This window comes from Piliocolobus tephrosceles, chromosome 15, assembly GCF_002776525.5.
Source record: "Piliocolobus tephrosceles isolate RC106 chromosome 15, ASM277652v3, whole genome shotgun sequence".
Taxonomy (NCBI): domain Eukaryota; kingdom Metazoa; phylum Chordata; class Mammalia; order Primates; family Cercopithecidae; genus Piliocolobus; species Piliocolobus tephrosceles.
The window spans coordinates 28,097,568-28,124,560 of NC_045448.1; the positions used below are offsets into that span (position 1 = coordinate 28,097,568).

General features: G+C 39.6%; 1 protein-coding gene and 1 long non-coding RNA gene across 5 annotated transcripts in view; one reads left to right on the plus strand and one right to left on the minus strand.

The window, feature by feature from the left end:
- The window catches only part of BABAM2 (BRISC and BRCA1 A complex member 2), a 454,732-nt gene that overhangs the window by 249,537 nt on the left and 178,202 nt on the right, over positions 1 to 26,993 (plus strand). The gene's annotated exons all lie outside the window — the stretch shown is intronic.
- Positions 19,121 to 26,993, minus strand: part of LOC111546015 — a 54,511-nt gene continuing 46,638 nt past the window's right edge. Inside the window, exons 2-3 of the long non-coding RNA XR_002732618.1 lie at positions 21,745 to 21,838; positions 19,121 to 20,809 (exon numbers count right to left, since the gene is read on the minus strand). This is a non-coding gene — a long non-coding RNA (uncharacterized LOC111546015). The remainder of the gene's footprint in view (positions 20,810 to 21,744; positions 21,839 to 26,993) is intronic.

Sequence of the window (26,993 nt, forward strand, 5' to 3'; positions counted from 1 at the left end):
TCTTAAAAACCAATATGACACAGCTGTTTATACTAAAGTATGGGAGCTTATGAACATCAATAATCTATAGGCATTCTCTTTTTATATATATATATATCTGACACAGCACCTAGAACAGGATTTTACAGTAGCAGGCACTCAATGAATGTTTAATTTTTGTTTTGAGACAGCGTCTCACTCTGTCACTCAGGCTGGAGTGTAGTGGCATGCTTATGACCAGCCTCGACCTCCTGGACTCCAGTGATCCTTCTACCTCAGCCTCCCAAGTGACTAGGACTCCAGGCGCCACCATGCATGCCTAATTTTTTTATTTTTATTTTTGTAGAGACAGGGTCTCGCTATATTGCCCAGGCTAGTCTCAAACTCCTGGGCTCAAGTGATTCTCCTGCCTCAGCCTCCCAAAGAATGGTTTTTTGTTTTGTTTTGTTTTGTTTGTTTGTTTGTTTGTTTGTTTGTTTGTTTTGAGACAGAGTCTCACTCTGTCATCCAGGCTGGAGTGCAGTGGTGCAGTCTTAGCTCACTGCAACCTCCACCTTCTGGATTCAAGTGATTCTCGGATTTCAGCCTCCCGAGTAGCTGGGACTACAGGCACAAGCCACCACATCCAGCTAATTTTTTGTATTTTCAGTAGAGACAGAGTTTTACCATGTTGGCCAAGCTGGTCTTGAACTCCTGACCTCAGGTGATCCGCCCACTTCGTCACCCCAAAGTGCTAGGATTACAGGCATGAGCCACAGTGCCTGGCCCCAAAGAGTCTTCTATTATTTTTTTAATTGAAAATACTGACCCATTTTAGTAAGCGATCAGTGGATACCAGAGGCAGTAGGATGATGTGGCATTAGGCACGGGCTCTGAGTCAAGCAGATCTGGTTTAAACCTGGTTCCTGCCGCTCACCAGCTGGCACAAAATGTAACTTCTCTGAGCTTGTTTCCTCAGTCATAAAATAGACATAATAACACCTATTTCGTAGTGTTGTTTTCAGGATTGTATTAATACTGTTTATAAAGCATTAATCACAGTGCCTGGCACTATAGCAAACACTCAGCAAGTAATAGCCATGAATGTTATTATTATTGATACAGTTCATAGGAGAAGAACGAGTGAGTGTTTAGCAGGGATAAGTTGGGGCAGAAAAAGAGAGGATGGGTAAATAGGGAGGAAGTACCAGTTCTAGCGTAGCCACTCATTGTGTAACTAATGAGTTAAATTACAAAGGTGCTTTGGTGATGAGAAAAGAGTTAATGAAACAATTGCAAGATGTGGGCAATATGAATATATTAGTTAACTTGCAGGCAATAGTTTGCCAGCTCAGAAAAACATTTGTTCCAGCAGCTAGGTTGTTTTTCCTGGAAATTACTACACCTAATTTGCAAATAAACTTGCTAATAAAGTATTCTCACTCTAAAACTCTAAAATGTGTGGAAAATGATTAGGGAAAGGTATATTTTAAAAGTCATTTTTCCTGTCTCCAAAGTCCAGCTTTCTCATGTCCTTCCTCCCTTTTTTTCCTTCTTCTTTTTTATGTTAAGAACTCTCCACAGCATACCCTTTTAGATCATTTTTTGGTTACTTCCCCTCATATACTGTTTCCTTCAGCCAGACCTGAGCACTTGAAGTTTTCTTACATTGCCAGCACTCTCTTGCCTCTGTGCCTTTGCTAAAGCTGCTCCTTCCATGTCCAAGGCCCTTCTCTAACCCCTTCTTCCTGTTGAAATACTATACTTTTTCTAAGGCCTTATTCAAATGCCATCTCTACCAACCATTTTCCCTGAGGACAATTAGTCTAGCCTTCCCCAGAGCTCTTTGTAACACTGAATTTATATTAATCTTATAATCTATATTTATATTATAATCTATGCATCATAGCTTTAATTGGTGATACAGATTATTTACAATCTTTTGCTGAATTGCAAGCTACAGGACAAGTCTTTTCTTTAATGCCTTGCATAAATGCAATACACAGTTATCAGTTGCCTAATTGGCAGTCTTCTAGGTGAATAAGTAGTTCTCACCAAAATATTGGAAAATGCCTCACAGAAAGGTCTTGTACTTTTTTCCTGCTTGATACAAATTCACTTGGTAGAACTATGTTTATAATACCAAAACAAACTACCAAACATTCTTATATCATTTTTTTTTTTTTGAGACGGAGTCTTGCTCTGTCGCCCAGGCTGGAGTGCAGTGGTGCGATCTCTGCAAGCTCCACCTCCCGGGTTCACGCCATTCTCCTGCCTCAGTCTCCTGAGCAGCTGGGACTACAGGCACCTGCCACCATGCCTGGCTAATTTTTTGTATTTTTAGTAGAGACGGAGTTTCACCATGTTAGCCAAGATGGTCTCTATCTTCTGACCTCGTGATCCGCCCGCCTTGGCCTCCCAAAGTGCTGGGATTACAGGCGTGAGCCACCACGCCCGGCCACATTCTTATATCATTAAGTAGAAGTTTTCAAAACGAGGTTTTAGAGAAAGATTAACATAAAAGAAATAAACTTGGGGTATGACTTCTATAAGGGCTTAGATATTGGCTAAAGTTATTAATACTTTTGATTAATTCTTCCAGAGTTCAGAGCACAGAACAGACATAATGCCATTTCAAGAGGGCCATAGTCAGGGGATAGGTTTTGAGAACTGACTGTGCTAAGCTCTCATTTGTGTTCTGTGTTTTATACTATCTTGTCAACTCTTAGCTATCCAAGCATTGATTATAGACTCAGACTTGGAGAGTTCTTTCAAGAGTCATAGGAAAAGCATCCCATGTGGACCCGCCCAAAGCCGATGTCAAACTCTTGCCCCAGCTGAGGCTTGTGCTCCTTTTGGCTTCTGCTATGGCTCTTTCTAGGAAGTCCCAAGCCCCATGCAGTACATTTGACAGGGAAAGGCTCAGGAGAGACCAATAGTCCCATCCACACTGGGTAAAAATTACCAAGAGAAGGCTTGCATTCCCACCATCTCCTCCATGGGCATAGAGAAATATCGTGTACCTGGGAGGAACCCCATTCCAGTCTGACTGTTCCTCTGTCCCAGCTTGTCCATGCAGTAGGCAAAGATATTATACTCACGTTAACTACTCCCAGCAATTGAAAAAGAAAAAGACTACTTTTGGGTCTTGTCATCATATGTAGGAAAAAATATTGATTTGTTGTACCCTAAAAAGACTACAAATTAGACAAACGTGACAAAAGGGAACATCTGTCAGATTCGTTGGTAGAAGACTCCAAAATGTATTCTAATTTGATGAAGCTCTGAAATGTGATCCCACTTCTGAATCTGTTTGCCCAGGGTCCTGGAATAGTTGTTTGGCGTCTCTGGCAGCCCTGCTGCACATGGCTGCATGCCCTTACGATGCTTAGATGCATATTGTTTACTGGTCTCCCACTGCGCATTTCTATGGCTTGCAGAGTAAATGCTTCTGAGAAGAACTGTGTTCTTGCACAAGGGACATTTATGAAATAAACATACTTCTGGCTCTATACATTTGTTTTCCAAGGAACCAAAACAGATCAGTTGAATTAGACATGAGTAAGTTCTGTTAATTTAAAAAAGAAAAAAATCAGTGGTGAGCTAGGCAAAAAAAAAAAAAAAAAAGCTAGTAGTCAGTGATGCAAATTAGATTTTAGTTGAATATTAGAAAACAGTTTCTAAACCAGTTGCTTTTTTTTCTCCTGGCAGAAAAGCTGTGAGTTTTAAGGTTACATCATCAGAGCTGGCGCGAAACACGCTCTACCTTTCCCTCTTCCCCAGACTGTTGGCAGTTGTGGTAGTGAAACCAAAGGTGAAATGGGCATAAGAATCTGCATAGCACTCTTCCCCAAAAGGTATGGGCCCTTTTCTTGGCTTGAGCCACTTTGTGGGAGTGGTTTAAAGACAACCAGCTTCCTCATTCCCTGTGCTGTTCCCACTCGGTGCATAAAAAGAGGACTTCAGCCCTGAGGCAGACCAGGTGGCATCTTTCACAAGTACAGAATTTGTTTTTAGAACTTTTTGTTAAGTTACATCTGCCTTGGAAATGAGTACTCAAAACTTCCCAGCCCACAAACACTCACTATTATTGAGGCCTGTGTACCTGCAATATGCATGTTTGTTCTTTCAGGCAACAGAAACCCAATGAGAATCGACCACGTGTGAGGCCCTTTGCTAGGTGCTTCAGAGGCTGTCAGCATAAATGAAATGTGGCTCATCCCCTTAATTTCCTTATAGTAAGGGGATAAGAACAAATACGGCAAGTTGCGACTTGTGGTTTAATAGAAAAGGCATATTAATACATGGCATCAGAAGGCCCTTGTTCCTTCACTTACTGGCTGGCAATCTTGGCTTAAGTTAACGTCTTTGAGCTTCATTTCATCTTCTGTGAAGAGGAATAAATCTAAGTTTCCGTTTCATCTACTCCAGGTCGGGAGGTAGATGAGAAAGACCCTACTGTTGTGCTTGGCCCACGGTTGATGCTTAGTTAGTGCTCCTTGAGAAAATACTTACTAAGTCCTATAAGAGGTCAAGAGAGTGGGAGATCACATTTCCATTTGACTTGGTGGAGAGGGAGCTTTGGAAGATCATGGAAAGCCTGGCTTTTCTAGAGATTAAATATTCAGTACTGTAACAATAACAGATATGTATTTGTTTAGTACTTTAAAATATTCAAACTGCTTTTCACTTTACCATTCCATCTGATCCTCATGATAGTATGCTTATCATGTGTTTTATAATATAGCTTTTTTCTTCTGTAAGTTGGAGTTTTTAGATCCTTCCTTGTCTCCTTCACTGCTTCTACTTCCTTTTTTCAACCCATTAAATTATGCTAAATTGTGCTTCCTGTGATAACATCTCTAGATACTTTCGTGGCATTGCCTGTTTGTGGATGACACCCAGATCCCCATTTCTAATCTCAGCTTTTCTCCCTGTTTACAGATCTGTTTCTCTAACCACTAGATAGACATGTCTATCTGTATGTTCAGTTGACACCTCAAATTCAAAGGGCCTGAAACTAAACTCATCATTCCCCCAATAAGGTAATGTTTATTCTTTACAGCCTATTTTTATTCATGACACTCATGTCTTCTTGATGCCCAGGTGGTACATCTTAAAGGCATTGAACATACCTCATGCCCCTGTTAGCCAGCCAGTTGTTTTGGACTAAAAACCCACTCTCCACAATGTCTGTGAGTCTTATTATTCCTACTGTCATTACCTAGTTCAGTCTTTCAGTTGCCATGGGTCTTGAGGGGCTCTTAACTTCTAGTTTCTTCCGATTTCAGTTTATCCATGCGTAACTGTCACTGTCCTTCTGAAATAAATTCCAGTCCTGTAATGTCCTTGCTGAGAAGCTTCAATGCCTCTCTGTTGCCAAGCGAAGTAAATGCACAACTCTCCATCTGGCACTCAGAGTCTGCGATACAGTCCTGCTCACTTTCCCACTCTAGGCTGGACTCTACATGTATCCTGTTGTCCAGCCAAACTGAGAATTTTGTGATTTCCTGAACACACCTTGTGTTTTTTTCACTTCCATACCTTGCTCAGGCTACTCCTTAGACCAGAACATTGAATTTATTTACCTCCCCCGCAGGGTCTGTTAAAGTCCTGCGCATGTTCTTAGATCTTCTCAGTCACCGCCTCCTCCGTGGAACTTTTCCTGACCACCACTGCCTGCCTCCACAATGGCCCCACACTTTTTCCCTCTGTGTTTGTGCCTCCTTTGTCATGTTGCCTCCCTGGACTCTAAACTCTTTAAGGCCTGGGTCTCTTTTCCATCAATTGAGGGCTGATGAGCCACAGCCCATCTCTGGCCAAGCTGGCCCTAGCCAGGCCCCTGCCCAAGCGTAACCACAGTCTCCATTGACAGGTCTGGCTGGAGAGGCAGAAAGCTGTGACACTATGTACATGTTAAGGCAGTGGGTTTTCACAGTCATTTCTTGTTGTTGTACCTTGTGGCTAGCCAGGAGGATAGTTTCCTTTATGGTCGCTTGTTCATGTTTCTGAGAGGTGAAGCCCTGTTTCATAAGAGTGGTTTATCAGCTGAATCCTGGAGGTGGAATATGACTTTGATCTCCTATGACCTGTGTGACCTCATATAGCCCTGTTGGCGTCTCCAGCCTCCCCTCCCCTGCCTTTACCCCACAGCGTGCCTGGCAGCACACATGGTCTCTTGGAATATTTGGATAGCCTGGGATCTACAAGGGCTGGGATAAAGGGAAACTTGGGGAACTGAAACTTAAAATAATACTACTTAGAATTATGGGTGAGTAAGGATATTAAATTCAGACAAATTGGATCAAAGACATTTTTTAAAAGCAGTAAGCAAGTTCAATATATTGGTATATGTGATTTGATTTACCACCAAATTTAATATCTCAACAGAATGGAAAATTTTCATTTTAGACGCTTAAAAGATTTTTAGAATTAGAAAAATTGTATAACAGATATAGATTTTAAAGAAAAAAATTCTTGCCTTAAAAAAAATTCTGTGTCCGTCATCTCAAAAAAGAGACCTTCCAGATCTCTTAGGCTGATTTTGTGTTAGGATTTAAGTAATAGAACGTAATAGTAAACATGGTTTAATTTAACCTTACTCATGTTTTCTTGAGTCAGTGAGATAATCCTATAATAAATATTGTGCTCCTGGAGAGTTTTTTTCTTTACTCCTTTGATAAATAGACGGTCCTGAGTATGCTAAGGCAGCCAGCTCTCAGGAAAAGATATGTATTTGATTTTGGTAGAGAGAGCTGTCTTATCCTCTAGGGACTTGAGATGTTCGTTTTACTAGTCTGGGAGGAGGGCCAAAGGGGTTCTTCGTGACTTAGAGTGGAATTCTGAAAAGTAAGTTCAGCAAGTTTTCATTAGTGAGTTTGTCCTTCTGTCTTGCCTGTGCCTCCCAAAAGATCAAGAGCTCAGCCTTTGCTTTGAAATATTACAAAAAAGAACCAGAACAGAATTTAGTTGGGGGAGAAAATCAATCAGCCCCAAAATATCATATTTTTGGAAACATTCTGGTGTAGAACTCCCACCTCCCTAGCCACTTAAGTTAGTGATATCTCAGTGTTTTTATCTAGCTTCCTTTTTAAGCAGAAAATACACATTTAGAAAGAAGATGTATATAAATCTGTGATAACTCAAATCTCACTGGTACATGTTTCTTAAACTTGTTTGACCCTTAAGTTCTGTCTTAAATTTATTTTGAGTCTTGGGGAAGTTCTGTGCCTTATTTCTCTTAAATGCTATACTCCTCTCTACAGCACAATAATTAGTCTAAAGCTATAAGATATACTATATCTTAATTTAAAAAATCAGGCCTAGCACCTTTCTGCAAAACATCTCAAGGGTTTCGTGCAGATTTTTTTTCTGCCGTGAAGATGAGAAATTCATGATTTCCAGTTTAACACTATCTCTTAACAGCAAAGCTCTTCACACCGATCATTACTGTTTTATGCAGTTGCTGTTCATTTATATTTATTCACAAGTAGGAAAACATTCCTCAGTGGAAGGTCTGAGATGCAAAGTGCTAGTTAACAAAAATGTTGAGCAAAGAAATTAGAAAGTAGAAGGGAAAATGCCCCCAGGCTGTCCCAGAACTGATGGAAGATATCAACCCTCAGATTGAGAAAGTCCAGTGAATCTCAAACAGGCCAAATATAAAGAAATTGACACCTAGACATATAATGAAACTGTACAACACCAGAGATTAAAAATAACCAAAGTTATTTTTAAAGGAATAGCAGATTGACACAGACCTCTTTGAAGATCTCATGAGAGCCATAGACTTCACCCCAGAAAAATATATATGCATAAAAAGTTTAAATATAGTTTGGAGAGTAACACACCTTCCCCTGTAGCCAATGCCTAAACCTCATTTAACAATCTATATTCTACAGTTCAGTTCTGCATTTTTAATGTCTTCCATATTGTCTCATACTAGAATAGTCACTGTATCTTCATATCTAATATTTAAAGTGTGAATTATCATCTAACACTTCCTGTCTTCCCATCCCCCAAATCTACACTTCTCCCATATTCTTTATTTTCATTCATGGCTTTACCCTCTTTCTAATGACCCTAGCCATGACACCCAGGCATCCTATTTTTGACCTCTTGCTATTGCTTCCCATATCTAATCAATTGCCAGTTCATTCTGCTTGTATGTCATCTCTCATGTTCATCTCCTCACCTTTGCCCCAGCCTGTTTCAAGCCTCTAGGTATCTTATTCTTTGCTAGATTAATCTTAATAAAATAGAGCTTGATCCCTCTCACTTCCTTGGTACAACAGCCTTTATGCCTCTTTACAGGACAGACCATGCAGGAAAACTGCATATGATCTTATACTCTCTGAGAAGCCTCAGTGCCCACCACACTCACAGCCTGCTGTGGGCCATGTGCCCCAGATACCTGAGCCATAGGTAGTAGGACCAGGGATAGGTACTATAGGAATTATTCTTAATTTGGAGGAAGCGTAACTATGTTTAAAAATTTTTATTCAACTGGGTGCGATGGCTCATGTCTGTAATCGCAGCACTTTGGGAGGCCGAGGCGGGGGATCACTAGCTGGGAGGCTGAGGCAGGAGAATTGCTTGAACCTGAGAGGTGGAGGTTGCAGTGAGCTCAGAATGCGCCATTGCACTCCAGCCTGGGTGACAAAAGTGAAACTCCATCTCAAAGGAAAAAAGAAAGAAAAGAAAAAGAAAAAAAAAGAGATGGAGACCATCCTGGCCAACATGGTGAAACCCCGCCTCTACTAAAAATGCAAAGATTAGCTGGGCATGGTGGCACACGCCTCTAGTCCCAGCTACTTGGGAGGCTGAGGCAGAAGAATCCCTTGAACCTGGGAGGCGGAGGTTGTAGTGAATTGAGATTGCACCGCTGCACTCCAGCCTGGTGACAGACCGAGACTCCGTCTCAAAAAAAAAAACAACAACAAAAAAAATTATTCAGCACCTCTTAGTGTTTTGTTGCAGTGTTTTGTAACTGGATAACTCTAGCTTACCCAGTTGGCCATATTGCTAGATGTCTTTCTGTATTGTGTCTTGATTATTCCAGTTTTCTACAAGGTTTGACTGGGATTACAGATGTGCTCTGAGTGACATCCTAGAGATACTCTAGCTGTGTAGCTGTTGAAAACACTTTCCTGTTTTCCTTCAGTTCTTGTGGCTTTATATTAAACTTTTATCCTTTGCAATGACTTATCTGAGCTACTGACACCTCTCAACAGGAATAGTAACTGGTCTCCTTGCATCTCCTTTTTCCCCACTTCACTCTAGTTGCCACATTACAAACAGTGGTTGTCTGAAAACACGAATCTGATCTATCATTCTCTTGCTTAAAAACAGAGTTTATTAGTTTTCCTTGTAATACACAGAGTTTATTACTTTTCCTCATAAATGATCACTCATCAGCTTTATCCAACTCAATGCTTTCCCTGCATCTCTCAGGCATATATATATTTTTTCTACCTATATCTCTTCTATCATCAAGTTCTAGCATTTATTTCTTCATACTGTCTTGAAGTCTGAATTCTAAGTCTTTAATTCCTCTTATCCTGTTGTTTCAGTGACTTTCCCCTTCAATCCTTTATGTCAAACACTTGATGGAAGTAGAAACCAATGTATAAAAAAAGTAGCTTCAGGTTTTTTTTCTTTCTTTTTGAGACGGAGTCTCACTCTGTCGCCCAGGCTGGAGTGCAGGGGCCAGATCTCAGCTCACTGCAAGCTCCGCCTCCCGGGTTTACGCCATTCTCCTGCCTCAGCCTCCATTCTCCTGCCTCAGCCTCCTGAGTAGCTGGGACTACAGGCGCCTGCCACTGCGCCCAACTAGTTTTTTGTATTTTTTAGTAGAGACGGGGTTTCACCGGGTTAGCCAGGATGGTCTCGATCTCCTGACCTCGTGATTCGCCCGTCTCGGCCTCCCAAAGTGCTGGGATTACAGGCTTGAGCCACCGCGCCCGGCCAGCTTCATGTTGTAAAACAGATGGTCATCAAAACTGTGAGACCCATTATTCCAGTATCTTCCAAGGATGAGGACTTTTTTTTACTATCAAAACCTTTTATATGGGGATGGGAGAAGGGCTTGACTACACAGAGGCAGGACAAGGCAGTTTGTTTAGAATGATGGAATTATTCTCTGTTGTCACGGTAAATATGTAACTCTACACATTTGTCAAAACCCATAGAGCTGTATATCACAACGAGTAAATTGTACTATGGGTAAAAAATACATTTCAAAAATATTTCATGGATTCCTAGAGATAGAAGTAATACTTGTAGCATTTCATTTTAATAAATGAATTCAAAATGCCTTTTAAATATACTTGTGTTTTTTAATCACAACAGTCTGAATATATATGAAAGATGAATACATATATAGATGTATATATGCACATATATAATATAACACAAGTGTATAAAAGATATATGTAGCTATGTGTGTGTATATACACATATGTATACATATGCATTGTCTTAGCTTGGCCTGCCATAACAAAATATCATAGACTGGATGGCTTCAATGGTAGAAGTTTATTTCTCACAGTGTGGTTGCTAAAACATTTCAGATCAAGGTGCTAATATATTTGGAGTCTGGTGATGACCCTCTTCCTAGCTTGCAAATGGCCACATTCTTGCTGTATCCTCACACAGTAGAGTGGAAACCCTCATAACTCTTCTTTTTCTTACAAAAGTACTAATCCCATCATGGGGACTCTACCCTCATGACCTGATCTAAACCAAATCACTTTCCAGAGGCCCCACCTCCTAATACTGTCACATTGGGGGTTAGGGCTTCAACACCTGAATTTTGGGGGCATAAATATTCAGTTCATAACATACACATATAGTATATGTGTGTATATATCACACACACACACACACACAGAGCATTTATTCAGTCTTCAAACAATGGTTGGTGTGTGATCGTGTAGTAAACTTGTTCTAGCAACCCTAAACCCCCATGATGCCATGAGGCCAACAGATTGGGAACATTTGTTATAAAGGATATATAATGAACGATCATTTTTCCAAGAATTCTGTTGTTCATATTTATTGATATTTGCTTAAATAAGAACACACTTTAACTTCTTTCTTGCTCTTGATGGCTAACATAATATAATTATGATGTTAGGAAGCAGTTTTTACCCCTATTAATTGCAGAATGAGAGATTCATGAAGCCCTCTCGTACTCTGATGCCTCCCCACCCAACATAAACATCTAGGTTTCCTAATTTAGTTCATGGTGGGGACAGAAGAACTCCAAAAGGAGCAAGGCTCTAGGGTATTGAAACCAACACTTCGGAGCTTTCCTCTTGTGTTAAGACCGTGATCTCATTAAGCTCACAGCACTGGTTCCTCCAGAGCCCCTGACTCTCAGATTTTCCACGATTTTCTCGTATCAGTATGTTTCTGTCTAGACAATGATCAATGATTGGTCTGTTGTATTAATAAAGCATCATTTACTTAGTTTTCAGGGCAGAATATCAATGTGGATGGGGGGTATGTCAGGTGGATTTTAAAAATAAAGTTGTTCTACTTCGTCTTTGCTGTAAAAGGTATGTTATATTATGTCCACAGCATGATTTTAAAGGGTAATTATTTAGTATCTAAAGTAATGGTATGGTTCTTGATTACAAGTTTGGTGTAAGTAGGCAGTGACTAAGGCTCTTCATGTGTAAAATTCATATATAAAGTGGAGCTCTGTACATTGTTGTTGTTGGAGGAACAGTCTAACATCAATGTTTTCAGAGTTTACTATGTGAAGTTTTATTAAAGAGCATATAATTTGATCCTCGTATGTCTGATTTTGAGTCCCGTAATGGGACTAATGATCATATCAGAGTTTTTCTAGACTTGTTAAAATTCAGACACGCTGTCTTTCACTAGCAACACTAATGACTTAATGAATAGGGAAGGCTTTAGTTTAAAACAAAACAAATGATGGGTTAATATAATATTGTAAATAGGACTGTAACAGGGAAGAACCTCCTGTCTGTGAACATTATCTTTTATAGACAGCTTCAACAAAATAGAGGTCATTTTTGAAAAAACCTGAAATCTACCTTGGCAAATTTCAGCTGAACCAAACCATTAATTTGAAGAAGTTATATATATATATATATATATCAGTAGAAAATTCACTTTACTGACAACCTTTTTTCCCTACATGCAAAGAACTTTCCCTCCCACTTTTTAATCCCTCCCCTCCCTACTCCACCCCAATCTTTAAAAAGTATGATGTCAGATTGGGTTTCTTTGTGCCAAGTTTTTATCCTGGAACAGATTTTTATAGCCATGTTTCTCTGAGAAAAGGAGTTTATGACCAAATGGTGATAACACTTGCATGTTTTCATTTCCTCCTCTGACCTAGTACTTTTTTCCTAACTTTAACTTTGTCAGAGTTTAGCACAACCAATTTAATGTGTTTTAAAGCTAAAGGAAATTATTTTGAGAGCTTTTAAGGATTCATTGACTATAATATCATCATATATTATTCCTTGGGAAAAAAAACAGATTATGGGGCATGATATTTTAAAATTTTAGATTTTTGTGTTCATTCAATATGAAAACCCTTCAGAATATTTGTGTGTAGATAGATATTTTGGTGATTGGTCTTCATTATTTCCACCCCGGTAGAGTTGTTCACCAGAGATTGTTCATTTGCTTTTTTGAAACTCTATCTTAAAAGTATAGATAAACTTGGCCCTGTCATTTAATGTTAAGGGTGAAAATGGTGGAAACAACTGAAATGGTCATCAGTAGGGAAACAACCTAATTGTCCATTGACAGATTAATGGATAAAGAAATTTATATATATATATATAAAACAATGGACTATTATTCAGCCTTAATAAAGGAAATGTGGATGAACCTGGAAGACATTATGCTAAGTGAAATAAACCAAACATAGAAGGAAAAATACTGCCTGATCTCACTTACGGTGGAATCTAAACAAAATGTCAAATACATAGAAACAGAGAGTACAACAAGGGTACCAGGGGTGGGGAAGAGGTAGGAAAATAGGGAGAAGTAGGTCAAAGAATGCAAACTTGCAGTTATATAGGATGAATAAATCTAGAGATCGGATATACAGCATAAGGACTATAATTAATAATGTTATATTGTATACTGAAAATTTGCTAAGAGAGTAGATTTTAGGTGCTTTTAACACACACACATACACACACACACACACACAAGTAACTATGGAAGGTGATGAATATATTGTTTGTTTTACTATAGTAATCATTTTACTATGTGTATGTATATGAAAAACATCATGTTGTATACCTTAAATATATACAATTGAAAAAATGAAAAAAAAAACACTAAACATCAAAGCCATATTAGCTATTTCTACAGGAAAATATATGTATGTGGATATGGATGCTGGATACTACTAATGGCTAATACCAATGAACACTCATGTCACATGTGTTAAGCGCTCTATACTTGTTAGCTCATTCAGTTCTCACAACAACCCTATGAGGTTGGTTGCCACTATTGCCCCAATTTTATGATGACAAAACAGAGAGAGCGTCAGAAACTTGCCTGAGTCACATATCTAGCAAGTGGTAGTACCAGCATTTGAATCTAGGCAGTTTGGCTCTAGCAAGATTAACAGTAGAGGTCAAAGGGAAGCCCTATTGGTAATGTTTTAATTTGGGGGGTGGGCGGGTGGTGAATCTAGGCATTTTAATGAGAAAATTAAAATTACTTTGTTTTAAAAATTAAAATAATTAGCTTAGACTAAATTTACTAGATATTTACAAAGTTATTAATGACATATACACTTTTTGATGGAACCTCCGTTCCATATTCCAGCAGGATGAATGTTATTGTCTGCAGGACATCTGAACATTTGGTAATTGTCTGAAGTACTATGCTGTAATCCCTCTCATCTACCACATGGTTTCTCAACTTCAGCACTATAGACTATTTTGGGCTAGATAATTCTTCTTTGTTGGGGGGCTCTCCTGTTCATTGATGGATGTTTAGCAGCATCCCTCAATGGGTGTCAGTAGCACCCACCAACCCTAGGTGGTCTCTACACACTAGGTGTCAGTAGCACCCATTAACCCTGAGTCATGACAATCAACAAAGTCTGTCATATCCCCTGGGCAAGGGTGGGGGCTTTGGAGGTAGTGGTGAAATCTTCCCTAGTTGAGAGCCACCAATTTCTTGCCGTCCTTTAGGAACCTTTAAGAGCCTATTTTTAGCTGTACTAAGCTTTAGAAAATCAATCATTCACAACATTGAATTGTTTTCCTTTAGTGCATGCCGAGGTCATGCACAGCAATTAGAGATACAAATAAAAGATTGGGTCCTGCAGTACTCTCCGGTTATTATCCTCTTCTTGTCTTCCCCCTAAACTCAAAGCCTTCAGTGTTCACATACCACATATGCTGTACAGCCAACCTGCTTTAGACCTCTCCAGTTCACTGTCTACCTCCTGTCCTCTCTCAATCTCAGGAAGGAAGACCACAGCCTCTACTTGGTGCCATAAAGTGTGGTTTTCCATTTGTGTTTTTGATCTTTTTGCTACTTTCCATTCCACAGATAAATATTTCCTAGTCAGTTCTCAGTTTCCTCACAGACTTTGTTGATCAGAGCAGTTTTACATGTTTACATTTGGGGGCTGCTTTTTGTAGCCTTATTGGAAGGGCGCCCCAACATTTTAGTTCCAAAGACTAACATATTTCGAAGACCAACAGGCATAAAGCCCACTTTTGCCTTTTGCCCAAATTCTTAATCCTCAGAAGATAAATATAGTTCATTCAGAAGTAGAACTTCATCTCCACCCTCAACAGCCTCTTTACCTTCTATCCTGACCCACCTGCCCCTCCCATCATGATCAAGTCTTTGCTGAAATGCAAAGGCACACACTGGTTAAGACCACTCCTTGGCAGTAACATTTGGATTTGAGCCCTGGCTGCCACTTTGTAGTCGTGTGAACTACTGGACGTTACTTAATTTCTGTATAACTCAGTTTCTTTGTTTAGAACCCTCATGGAATCTTTGCCAGGATTAAATGAGAGAATGTGTTTAAGTGTTTAGCATAGGGCCAGGCACATTGTAAATACCTGATGTATTATAAGTTGCTTTTCTTGCTATTAATGTCATCATCGTCAACATCAACATCTTCTTCTGAATCCTTCTTTTAAAATGTTCAGGGACCCCAATTTTTGAAATTCCCTCTAGATACTATGCACAGGGACCTTAGGTAATACCAGTCACCTGAATTCATTTAGGATAAACTAGTGAGGAAAATGTAAAAACAGACATCTGAAGTGAGGGACTAAATATTTCTCTCAGGGATCAGCTCTAGACTTTGCTTGAGTCACAACCCCACTTCAAATCTGAGAATCTCATGATAGTTGTTACCATCCACAGCCTCTCTACCCCCAGATAAATTTGCATTTTCTTCAGAACATCCATGGACTTCCTTATATATGAGCCCAAATGCTTTAGGGATCCACTGACCCTGAATTAACACTCCTTCTCTGAAGTTTTTATTGAGATAGCAGTGAGATGTCCACTGGCCATGACAGTGATATGCTGGCCAGGGACAAGAATCACAGACAAGAGCAGTCCAAAAGTCACGACCCTGATGACACTGTGCTGAACCTGTTGCAAACATTGTTTTATTCAATCTGCGCAATAGACCTTTGGGATCAGAATTACTGGCTCTCAAGGCACATGGAGATATTAAAGCACACAGATGTTAAGTAACTGTCAGGGGTCAACAATGAGTGTGTGGCAACAAACAGGATTCAAACCCAGATCTGTTAGCTCCCAAAGTCCTTGGTCTTACATGCTACCCACTGCTTCCCTGGGGGGGGCTCTGGACCATGGAGGTCACACATCAGTGCTCCCAGTGTGGTCCTCAGAATACCTGCCTCAACATGAGGTTAGGATTTGGGTAAAATTGGATTTCTGGGGCCACCCACATTCTGAATCTAAAGTATTTGTGATTTAAAATCTAAATAAGTACTTTTAGTGATTTATATACTTACTAAACACTTGAGAATCACTGACCTTTCCAATGTGGTGTGGCTTATAGAGGGTGCTGGACAAAACTGAAACAGAGGAGAAAGATGAAGCACAGACAGAAAGAACTGGGAGGATGCCCCGCATGTGCCCATGTCTGTAAATACTCATCTCTTCTCCTTTGTCTCAGCCCTTGCTGTTTAAATCTGGACCCTTATATTTTTCAGCTATTTGGCTCCAGCCTCCCCTTGCCTGACTCCTGGCTTTGTATGTTACCTCTCTTTCCTGACTTTCACTGCCTTTTACAAGTTGCATTTTCTGCTCATTTTTGGTGATACCTACTAAGGGCCAAAGGAAAATACACTGTAACAGAAACCTAAAATTAATTGTCACCCTGGGTTTAAGGCATTCTGTCATTCTTTCCCTTTCGTTCACTACTTTTGTCTCAGCCTACTCTTTTATTTATTTGTTAGTAGCAGTTTTATTGAGCTATAATTCGTGTACAGCTCACCCGTTTAAAGTGTACAGTTCAGTGGTTTTCAGTATATTCCAGAATTGTGCAGCCATCACCACAATCAATTTTAGAACATTTTCCTCACCCCGGAAAAGAAATCCCACACCCTTTGCAGTTACTCCCAATTTCCCCCAACCCTCCGGCCCTTGACAATTACTAATTTACTTTCTATCCCTATGGATTTGCCTGTTCTGGACATTTTATGTAAGTGGAATCATATAATATGTGGTCTTTTGTGACTGATTTCTTCTTTTTAGCATAATGTTTTCAAGGTTCATCCATGTTTTAGCATGTATCAGTACTTCATTCCTTTTCATTGTGGAATAATACTCCAGTATGTCAATATACCACATTTGATTTATCCATTCATCAGGTAATAGACATTAGGATTGTTACCACTTTTTGACTATTATGAATAATGTTGCTATGAATATTCATGTTATAAGTTTTTGTGTAAACACATATTTTCAAATCCTTTAGGCGAAATGCCTGTTCAGACTTTTGCCCATTTTTAAGTTGCTTTATTTTTCTTCTTATTGAGTTGTAAGAGTTCTTTATATATTCTGAATACTAGACTTCTATTAGATACATAATTTGCAAATATTTTCTCCCATTCTATGTGTTGTCTTTTCACTTTCTTGATGGTATCCTTTGAAGTCAGCAGACTATTCTTAAGCTCACCTGTTGAAGTTCCTTTTGGCTAGAGTCCTTGTCTACTTCCCACCCTCATCATATTTTAAAGTTTTTCCATGTGCATATTAGATTTTCCTACATTAGATCATTTATGTCCCCAATAGAAGATCTAAACTGCCATTTCTTACTCTCATTGCATTTAAAAATACAAATTATAAGCCTAAAATAATTGGTACAGGGTTCACATCCAAAATAAAGAGCTCTTTAAAATTAAGAAAATGGCAAAAAATCTGACAGACAGTGAACAAAAAACTATGAACACGGTTCACAGACAAGGAAACATGAGTAGCAAATAAAGTACGAAAAGACGTACCATCAGTGGGGCCACTGTAGAATGTTGAGTGGCTGCAACTATTGAGTAACTCTGGATGTTGCCCCGTCTCTTGGATCTTAAGGCTGAACTGGGCTTTTGGTCAGAACTGGAGGCCTAGGGGTTCTTCAGCCCACTAGCGAATCCATTCTGATCCTCACTGGGATCTTAATCTCTAGAACTCTCATGTATAAAATTTTCAGCCATTTCTAGGAATTTTAAGAAAAGCTAACATGGAACTTTTCAGTTCAGTTCAGATTTAAAGGTGTTCAGGACCCCTGAAGGGAGTATGGGAACAAGGGAAGTTTTTTGAATACAGGAGATTGACCTAAACCTGAAATTGGACTAGGAGCAGAACAGAGTAGGGTCTGGAGGATCTGCCCATCCCAGACCTAAAATTCTGTAGCCTGTCTGGAGATCTGAAATGAGGGATTTTTGCACTTAATGGCTTCTCTCTACATAATCACTAACTACTGGCATGTAAGACAGAAAATCTAAGTTAGTTGCAGAGTGAAAAGCAGGCCTACGTAGTCCCTGACTTTGGGCCACAGGGTTCTGAACTCGAAGGTTACAGTAGGTGCCATGGCAGGGTTACTCTCCCAAGCCCAAGAATGGAGCCTCTGTTCACACTGTGCTGTCCTGTGTTAGAAAGTCACGTTGCTTCCTTCTTCATTTTGACAAATCATTTTTAATGTTCTTTTACATCATTTGCTTAAGTTCACATCTTTGTGATAGAACTCTCATTAAACAGATTGAGAGCTTTTAAAAACATTATTTAGATTTCTTTTTTTGCTCCCCTCCCCTTAATTTTTTGTTTTAAAGAAGAAAAGACAAGTAGCAAGAAATACATTTAAAATTTGTAATTTTTCCCTTTAGGAAATTCTTTTAGTAATAGGACACAGGTTTCAACGTGGATGTTATACTCATTTTGTTTTGTGATATGGTCCAGTGCAGTCCAGGACATCTGGCATCCATGGTCCTTGCCTGCTGGATGAATGACCCCTTAGTGATTGAGACCACTTAATATACCTCCCTACATTTCATACACCCCCTAATGGGATATTATCACTCGAACCGAAAAGGAAGGTAATACCTTCTTTTCCTTTGAGTTCCAAATTGTAGACTGAACACCTTGTTCAAGGTTGAGAATCTTATTTCAGTTCTTAGAAGAGATTTCTAGGAATACCAGAAATACTTTACTCTTATTCTGTGGTTGTTTGGCCCATTACTTTCAGATCAAGATCTCATCTCTTGGAATACTGTGTACCGCAGAGACAGTATCGCATCGCTCAGTCTGGCACACTTTAGATTTGGCTCTCCCACTCTCTGGCCCCTTCCCTGATACGATGCCCTTTGAATGGGCTCCACAGAGGCATGTGCTTTGGTGCCGCAATAAAGTTACCAGGACTGTTTATTAAGCTTACACGTTTTTTCAAGTACAGGCAGCCCCCCACTAATAAGTTGCATTCCAAATTGTATGTGTAGGTTGGTTATTTGGACTCTGGAACGTGTTTTGCCATGGAAACCATTTAGTACATAGTTGGGTTACCAAGGAAACTGGATGTACTGAAGGAGCCCATCAAGCCATAGTGCCTGCCACAGGCATAACCATATTTTGGGGGACAGAACCCAACCCTTTTCCTTTCTTTTTTTGTAGCTGTCAGTTGGACAGCTCGCCTTGTTGAAGGATGGGCCAGGAGCTAGCAGTGATCCAGCCGCAGCAGAGTGGACCTGCTCAGTTCACCCAATACAAGTCCATATACCAGGAGGGCCCGAAAGTCAAGTCGGATCTCTCTGTAACAGACATGCAGGGCAAACAAGAGCTGTACTGTCACTCACTTCTGAATCGTTACCTGGAACAGTGCTAAGCAACTTTTCCTCCTTGCTTATGAAACCCAGTCTGCATCCCAGAGCCAGGAGAGCTGGAGCCAGAGTGAGCACAGTGCACACAAAGTGCTTTCCTTTGTTGCTCATGTTTTCAAATGTCCTTGCAATAAATGATCATCTCTCCAAGTAGTCTGTGTGGACCCAGTATCATGCAGGAAAAGCCGACCAGCTTAAACTGGGTGTGGGGCCTGTCCACAAAAGCTTATGGCCCCATGATCTAGGTTCCTTATTAATAGCAATGCATTTTCGTGTTATATAATACGTCACTCATCACAGTAAAGACAGAATGCTAAGCCCATTGTACTATTCCAAAGACAAGGAATGGAAATGGTAACAGCATTATTGTTGTAGTGTTTTGATTGTATTTTTAAAAAATTAAGCAGAGTATAACTTAAATGTTTCTTGGTGCCTGTTTATAACCAGTACTGCCCTATTCCCTTGATATAGTGGATTGTAGTCTACACCCTGAGTACTGGGTACGAAGACTCAGCTCCTCGGTGTTACTTCCTTGGAACCTTCACCTGGTGTCCTAATCAGAGTGATGGCCTTCATTGCCCCGTCTTGTTGTCAACCTTTGGGGCTTCCTTAGTTTAGTCTTTTATTTCCTATATTTGTATGTTTGCACAATCATAGTAATTTAACTTAACATTTATATTGTGCTTTCTACTTTACAAGGCACATTCTCTTTGCAAGCTAGATAGAGCTGGCATTTTCATCTCTGTTTTCCAGAGTTAAAATGAATACTCGGGCATTTTAAAGGACTTGCCAAACTCTCACATCCACTTGCAGCAGATCTGGAGGTAGAACACAGGGTTTCCAGGGCCCAGTTTTCCTGTGCTCTTTCCACTGTATCACTCCACATGCCTGTACGGTTGCCACTTCCTTTAGCTCTACTTATTCCTTGATGGGTGGTTGTTAGCTCTCTTGGGATTTTTACTCAGTGCTGAACATCTCTAGGAGAGTAGTAGCCTTCCCTCTCTGGCTGCTTTAGTCGGTGTCCCTGGCACTTTGGCCCTAGCATGTACCTCTTACTTCAGCAAATTGGCATCTTGGGACAAGCTCCTGCCATAGTGTATTTATTACTGAATTGGCACCTTTGCATATTTTATACATTGAATTAGTGCCTCCAGGTATTAATCTTGATGGTTAATAATCATATTTTGTTTTATGTAGTGTCTTTTCATCAGAAGTATGTATTATCTTCCATTATATAGGGGAGGCTAACTGGTTAAATTACTTGTCTCAAATCTTAACCATAACCGTAGAAGAGAGAAGGAAACTCATTTCTTTGAGGAGCTCACGCAAACCAGACACTGTACTAGGTGCTTTACATATAGAATCTCATTTCATCCTTGCAAAAACCTTGTGGAGTAGGCGATGTTTTACATTTTACAAGTGAAGAAACTCTAGTTCAGACAAGCTAAGTCTGTCTATTGTTCAGACAAGCTACCCTGCAAGTGAAAAGTAGAGGGAATATTACCTTCTCTGATTCCAAGTCTCATCGATCTGCTGTCCCACATGGCTTCCTCTTGCCCTTTGCAGGGTATCTTACAGTAACAAAGAAAAGAATGCCTTAGATACATGGCGATACAGTGGGGAGGGGGAAAAAGTTGGAGTACTGCCATCTCCTTTTCCTGGCAACAGCCAGAAAGAAGAGAACTCACTCCCTTGTCTTTCCTCTGAAGATCATGGAACTATTGACGCATGTTCTGATAGAAGTTTGAACTTGTAACTAAGTGGAACTAAGGTATACGAAATAGGACAATCTGTAAGTATTTTAGTGGCTCTTGAAGGAGGACCAGTTTAGACATCACCCTCTCCTGAGCAGTTGGAAAGCTGCTCGGAAAGACCGGTGCTTCTCTCTTGGAAAGACTGTGAGACCGGGGAAGAGTGCCAGCCGGTGAAGTCAGGAGTTCCATGTTCTGGCCCTGGTTTCTACCTCTCACTCTAGCCAGGTGACCCGAGGCTGGTAAGTCACTTCACTTCTTTGGGTTCCTCCACTTGTAAAACATGAGAAATGAACTGGATGGTCCTCCCAGCAACTGCAGTTTCTTTCTTTATCTTTAAAGAAATGTATTTATTAAAACAAACAAACTAACTAACAATGTGAGAATGATGAAAAGCTTCTTGCTACTCAATGTGCTTGCCAATGATAGTTTGATAGGGAACCTAGAGTTAATAGCTCCCACAGCACTGACTCTTTTAAGGAAATTAAGAGGCCAGAAGGCAGCGTTCTAATCAGATTTGTGGGTAAGATGGTTATCGATAGTAGTTAATGATGGGTGAAGTGCACTGAGGCTCTTAAAAGACACTTAGCATTTTTGACTTTACTCTGTAGGTTCTAAAGTAAACATATATGATGTTTTTAATTTATCAGATACTACACCTGCAGCTCTTTTTGCTGACTCAAGATGATTTTTGGTACCTGTTTTATGCCTGCATGCTCCAGCCAGACCAGTTCCTCTTGAGGCATTGAATACCTAGGAAAAAAGAACAAAGGAGGCTGGGTGTGGTGGCTTATGCCTGTAGTCCCAGCACTTTGTGAGGCCAAGGCGGGTGGATCACCTGAGGTCAGGAGTTCGAGAGCAGCCTGACCAACATGGTGCAACCCCATCTCTACTAAAAATACAAAAAATTAGCTAGGTGTGGTTGCAGGCACCTGTAATCCCAGCTGTCCAGAAGGCTGAGGCAGAAGAATCGCTTGAAACCAACCAGGAGGCAGAAGTTGCAGTGAGCCGAGATCACGCCATTGCACTTCAGCCTTGGCAACAAGAGTAAAACTCCATCTCAAAAAAAAACAAAAAAAAAAGAAAGAAAAGAAAAAAGCATCCTTTCCCTCTCTACAGTGAAGCTTTTCTACAATAATTCTTCAATAGTGAGTTAAAACTGATTACTAATACTTACATCATGAACATGAGAATAACTATAAATTAGAGCAAGGTAGTTAAAAATGCTTTGATAACATTTGGTCGCTTTCTTAAAATTAAAATTTTTAGCATTTGCTACCTATCTACCTCTGGATTTCTCTAAATAGAAAATTCAATTCAAATCTTTTCTTAGAGAGGAGAGTTTCCAGGTCTTTCTTGAGACATCCAACCCCTTTCGGTAGTCTTCACACACAGATTTTCCCCCACTGTTTGTGAGCACTGATACCTCACCAGAGAGTGGGCAGGTTTGCATGGGGTGATGACTGGATTATTCACATGGCACTGTAAATAAGTGATAAGCCTAGTCCTGCAGCGGGCTGTTTTTATTTCAAAGAATGATTTAAATCTACCATGTTAGAATATGTAAGAATAAACTCAGGTGGGGATGCTTTCCTGAGGCCTTTAAGCTGTAAGTCTGTCTATAGCACCTCTTTTCTGTCCCACAAAGAGCCACACCTGATATTTAGCAATCCATCTCTTCAAGGTTTCAAATTTGCCTTAAACAATTGAGAATGAAGAGCCATGTGCCTCTAAGAGCTTTGACGACAGCCCCTCTGCCCTGGGCCTCGCAGAATGTCCACACCAGATCAACAGGGCTGTGGAGTTTTCAGGGCCACTGCTATCTTCTGGCAGCTTCTCACCTCTTGCTGGTGGCCTCAATACCAGCTTTGATTTCTCTCTAGGCCAACCCTTTCCCAGGGAAGAGTTCCCTCAACTTCAAGAGACCTTTCTCCTCCTCCAACTCTAGCCTCAGCCTTTTTTGGGTTTGGCGCAGGGAGGGGAAATTGTAGGAGCTGATAATGGGAAGGAGGAGCTGGGAGTCTTCCCAGGTTTTACTGTGAAGGTGTCTGGGCTAAGTGGCTGGGGAGACAGGAATGGGCACATGGGATGAACTGGAGAGAGCTCAGGATGCATGAAACTGCTCACCCACTCTGGAGTCATGCTGCTACACCAACAGAAATACTGGTATTTGGGTTATAAAAATAGTACGATACCTGAATACTAAAGCCAATGTTGTAGTCACTAGCACATTTCTCCTGCTGAGTGAAGGAAGGGAAGGCTTCACAGAAGAGGTGTGATTTGAGCTGAGTCTTAAAGGATGGTCATCAGCTACTAGGCACTGAGCCCTAAGTACAGATCCAGTTCATTTGGCTGGTGATTATACCAGGAGTTTTATAGAAATTTGTATGCTATTTCTTGCCAATGGTTCAGTCTTTAGTTTAGTTGGGGGCTGGGGGTGGGTAGATGGTTCTTCTGTTGTTCTTCAAAGCCATCCTCTTCATTTAAGCTGTATCTCTTATATCCCTATTTGTCTCTGTAATAAAACCCTGTGGTAATCGCTTGAGCAGTTTTGTGTGTTATTCTTAGTGAGTAACACTTTGATACATTAACACCTCATAGCATTTCACTTCAAGTTGTTTTTTTTTTCTCCCCCATGACTTTAGCATTTAAGAATGCAAAGACATATTAGGATTTCGGATCCTGTTCCTGGTATGTTCCTCCTTAACAGAGGCTTATTCATAAATGGCTTATTTTTACTTATGTATTTTACTTAATAGTCATTAAATTGGTCCATTGTTTGCCACGTCTGTTTTCTAAGCTGCTAGTTGGTGTATTTGAAAATACAAAATTTATAACAACCACTTTTGCTATCTAAAGTCTTTTCTTCTGCCTTATTTTGTTCATATACATGTAGATTTCTTGACATTGCATTTTTGAAACATTTTCTCAATTCAACTTGTCTTTCGTCAAAACTTTGGAATTAGTAGTCCAAATCTTAGCCTCTTAAGTTGCTGCTTAATAGAAACTGGTAAAAATTAATACATTACATTACACTTGGTATTGCTGTCTTTGAGACCTCTAAATTTTTGTTGAATGTGTCGAATCAGAATTTTGCTATTTTATTAGCAGGCTTCCTGGAACCCCAAAGCAGTGCTTCTCAAGAATGTTGTCAGTGGACCACCTGCATCGGCCTTGTGAACTTGTTAAGAGTGTAGACTCCTTGAACCCATGCCAGACCTACCAAATCAGAATTTGGGGGGCTCAGAGATCTGCATTTTCACCAGCTTCATAGGTAGTTGAACACACACTAAACTTTAAGAATGTCTGTCTTGAAGTTGGCTAAGTACTTATTTATTTAGGAGTTACTACCTAATTTTCTCCAGGACATGCACGATTGAGTTTTTGGTTTTTCTGTGGTCTATCTTAATTTGAATTCTGTAAAGAATACCCTTGTGGAAAGAGTAGGGTCATGTTTTTCTTAGTATTCAGCAGACTCCAGCAATATTATCAAAGTCCAAGTCACTGTGCCTGCTTCTGCCTATTGTGTGTGGCTCTTTGGAGTTACACAAGGACGACAGACTGACATGTGATGCTTGGAAATCACCTTCCTGGGTCATAGATTACAACTGAGTACATTAGACATTAGCATATAGCTCACCTAAGCTCTGGAGCCTTATAATAATAGTAATTAACATAATGATACTTTGTACTTCTCAAGTATCTTAAAACTGAAGGCCTTAAAGTGCCATATTAAACAAAGTATGCAACACCTTGGCAAGAGAGGTCAGCGTTCAGTTCCTCATTTTATGAATTCAAAACCTGAAGCTGCACATAGAGACTTTTTTTGGATAATGACACATTCAACTTGGAGAAACAGGAATATTTCAAAGGAAGCATTTCTGATTTTAGGGGAACAGAGGAGTGGTGGTGGTAAGGTGGTTGCTATTTTGGCATTGCAGGGTATATCCTGAGTGAAAATAGCCATATTTGGTTACTTTAATTAATGCCTTTAATAAGTAGAGGTGTTTGTCTGGAAAACATCATTTTTCTTACTAACATTTCTGTGTATGAAATCTTATATTCCTTCTGGCCCCTTCATTTGCCTTTCCTTGCCTTGCCCTTCTTTATGTAATTTTTTAAAATCATTCATAGGCTCAGAGAATGTTCAAAACAGCAGCAACAACAGCAAACTTCTAGCTAGAAGAGGCCTTAAAAATCATATAGTCAGACCCTTTTGTTTCACAGGACAAGATACTTGAGAATAGAAAAGGTTAAATAAAAGATTTCTTCAAAATGGCTCAGAGAATGTGGGTATGGGAGATGTGTCAACAGTGTAACTATTAACAGAGTTTGTCTATTTGTGTTATTTTTGTCTTTTCTTAAACAAATATATATGATATGAATACACTTTACAGTTGAGAATCAGTTGAAGTCTTTCACAGACCTTATTTTATATCACCATTTTTCCCCACTTTTCTTTCTTTTGTATTATTTTTTCAAATTAAATTTTGAATCCTACAGTATTTCTGTGCTATTCCTACCTTTTAAATTTTCTTCCATTTGCTTTATCTGTAGTCTTCCTATATCTCTCTTCTCTCTCTTTTGCTTCTGTAAACTAATACCTTTGCAACCTAAGTAATTTAACATTATAGAAAAATAAAATTGAAGTTTTTAAAAATCTTGAAGGTCAACGCCTTAGAAAAGGCAGGATAAATTAAAAGATAAAGAAAAAAGTACTTGGAGACTTCTGGAATATTTGAGTTCTTTTTAAAAACTACTTCAACAGCTGTATAAGTAGATAGTTCTTTATTATCACAATCTTTACCCTCCGTTTGCTCAGCTGCAAGTATATGTTTAACTAGCACAACTCAAATGGATGATTTATGGTGGCTTTTGCCTTACAAATAAAATGAAGAACAGTTCTTAAGGTGCCAGATTAAGAATTTGGAGAGAAAAAGATAGGAAATTTATTCATTTATTCATAAATAATGGATCGATAGAGAAGGGTCGTCTCCTTACAGAGTACACCGTATTTTAATGCAAGCAGATGAGAATCCTGATGATTTATGCAATACTGTTCTTCATCTTCATACTAAGGTAACTGGGCTAAAAGTGCTGAGGTAATAAATGTAAAAGTGCTTAGGAAAAATGGAAAAGCCTGTACAAAACCTTGTGTTAATGATTTCTTATTCAAAACAGCTCAGTTCTATAAATATTTATTGGGAATCTAAAAACAAATATTTGTGTACCGAGTGCCAGGTGCTGGAGATAACGAGCTATAAGGAGAAAAGTAGAGACAGTGAGAAAAACGGCATTTTCTTTCCTGCTGGGAAAAGTAGGATGGAAACCCTATACTGCACAGTTCCCCATACCAACCACCAGATGGGGCTATCAGCCACAGGCAGCTCAGTTGCTGTTCTAGAGGGCTTCCTTTTGGATTCTCAGAGGTGGAAATTAGTAGGAAGAGTGAAATTAGTTGTTGCATATACGGATAATTCATAAAATGAGGTACCTACATTTTAGGACAAATATTTACCTCTATTCACTAGATCACCTCCTCTGAGAAGAAAAGTGGAGTAATTTGATTAGATTTGTTAATAAAATTATGCTGGTTATTAGTAATGCTTCTTTTTCCAATGATTGCAAATTTATTTTTGGGGTGAGAACAGATATGTTTTTCTGAGTATGTGTGCCCAGAGTTAAGAGAGTTAGTGTGAGGAAGATTATTTTGTTTTTCTCTGCTTGTAATCTTATCTTCCTAGTTAATTTCTACTCCTCCCGCAAGATTCATCACAAATGTCACCTCTTCATTGAAGCATTTCCTAGCACCCTTCTACCAGACAGTTAAGAGTGCCCCTTTTTGTGTTTCTACATGGCTGTCTGTGCTCAATAATAATTGTTATGATACTGAATTTAAATTAATTTT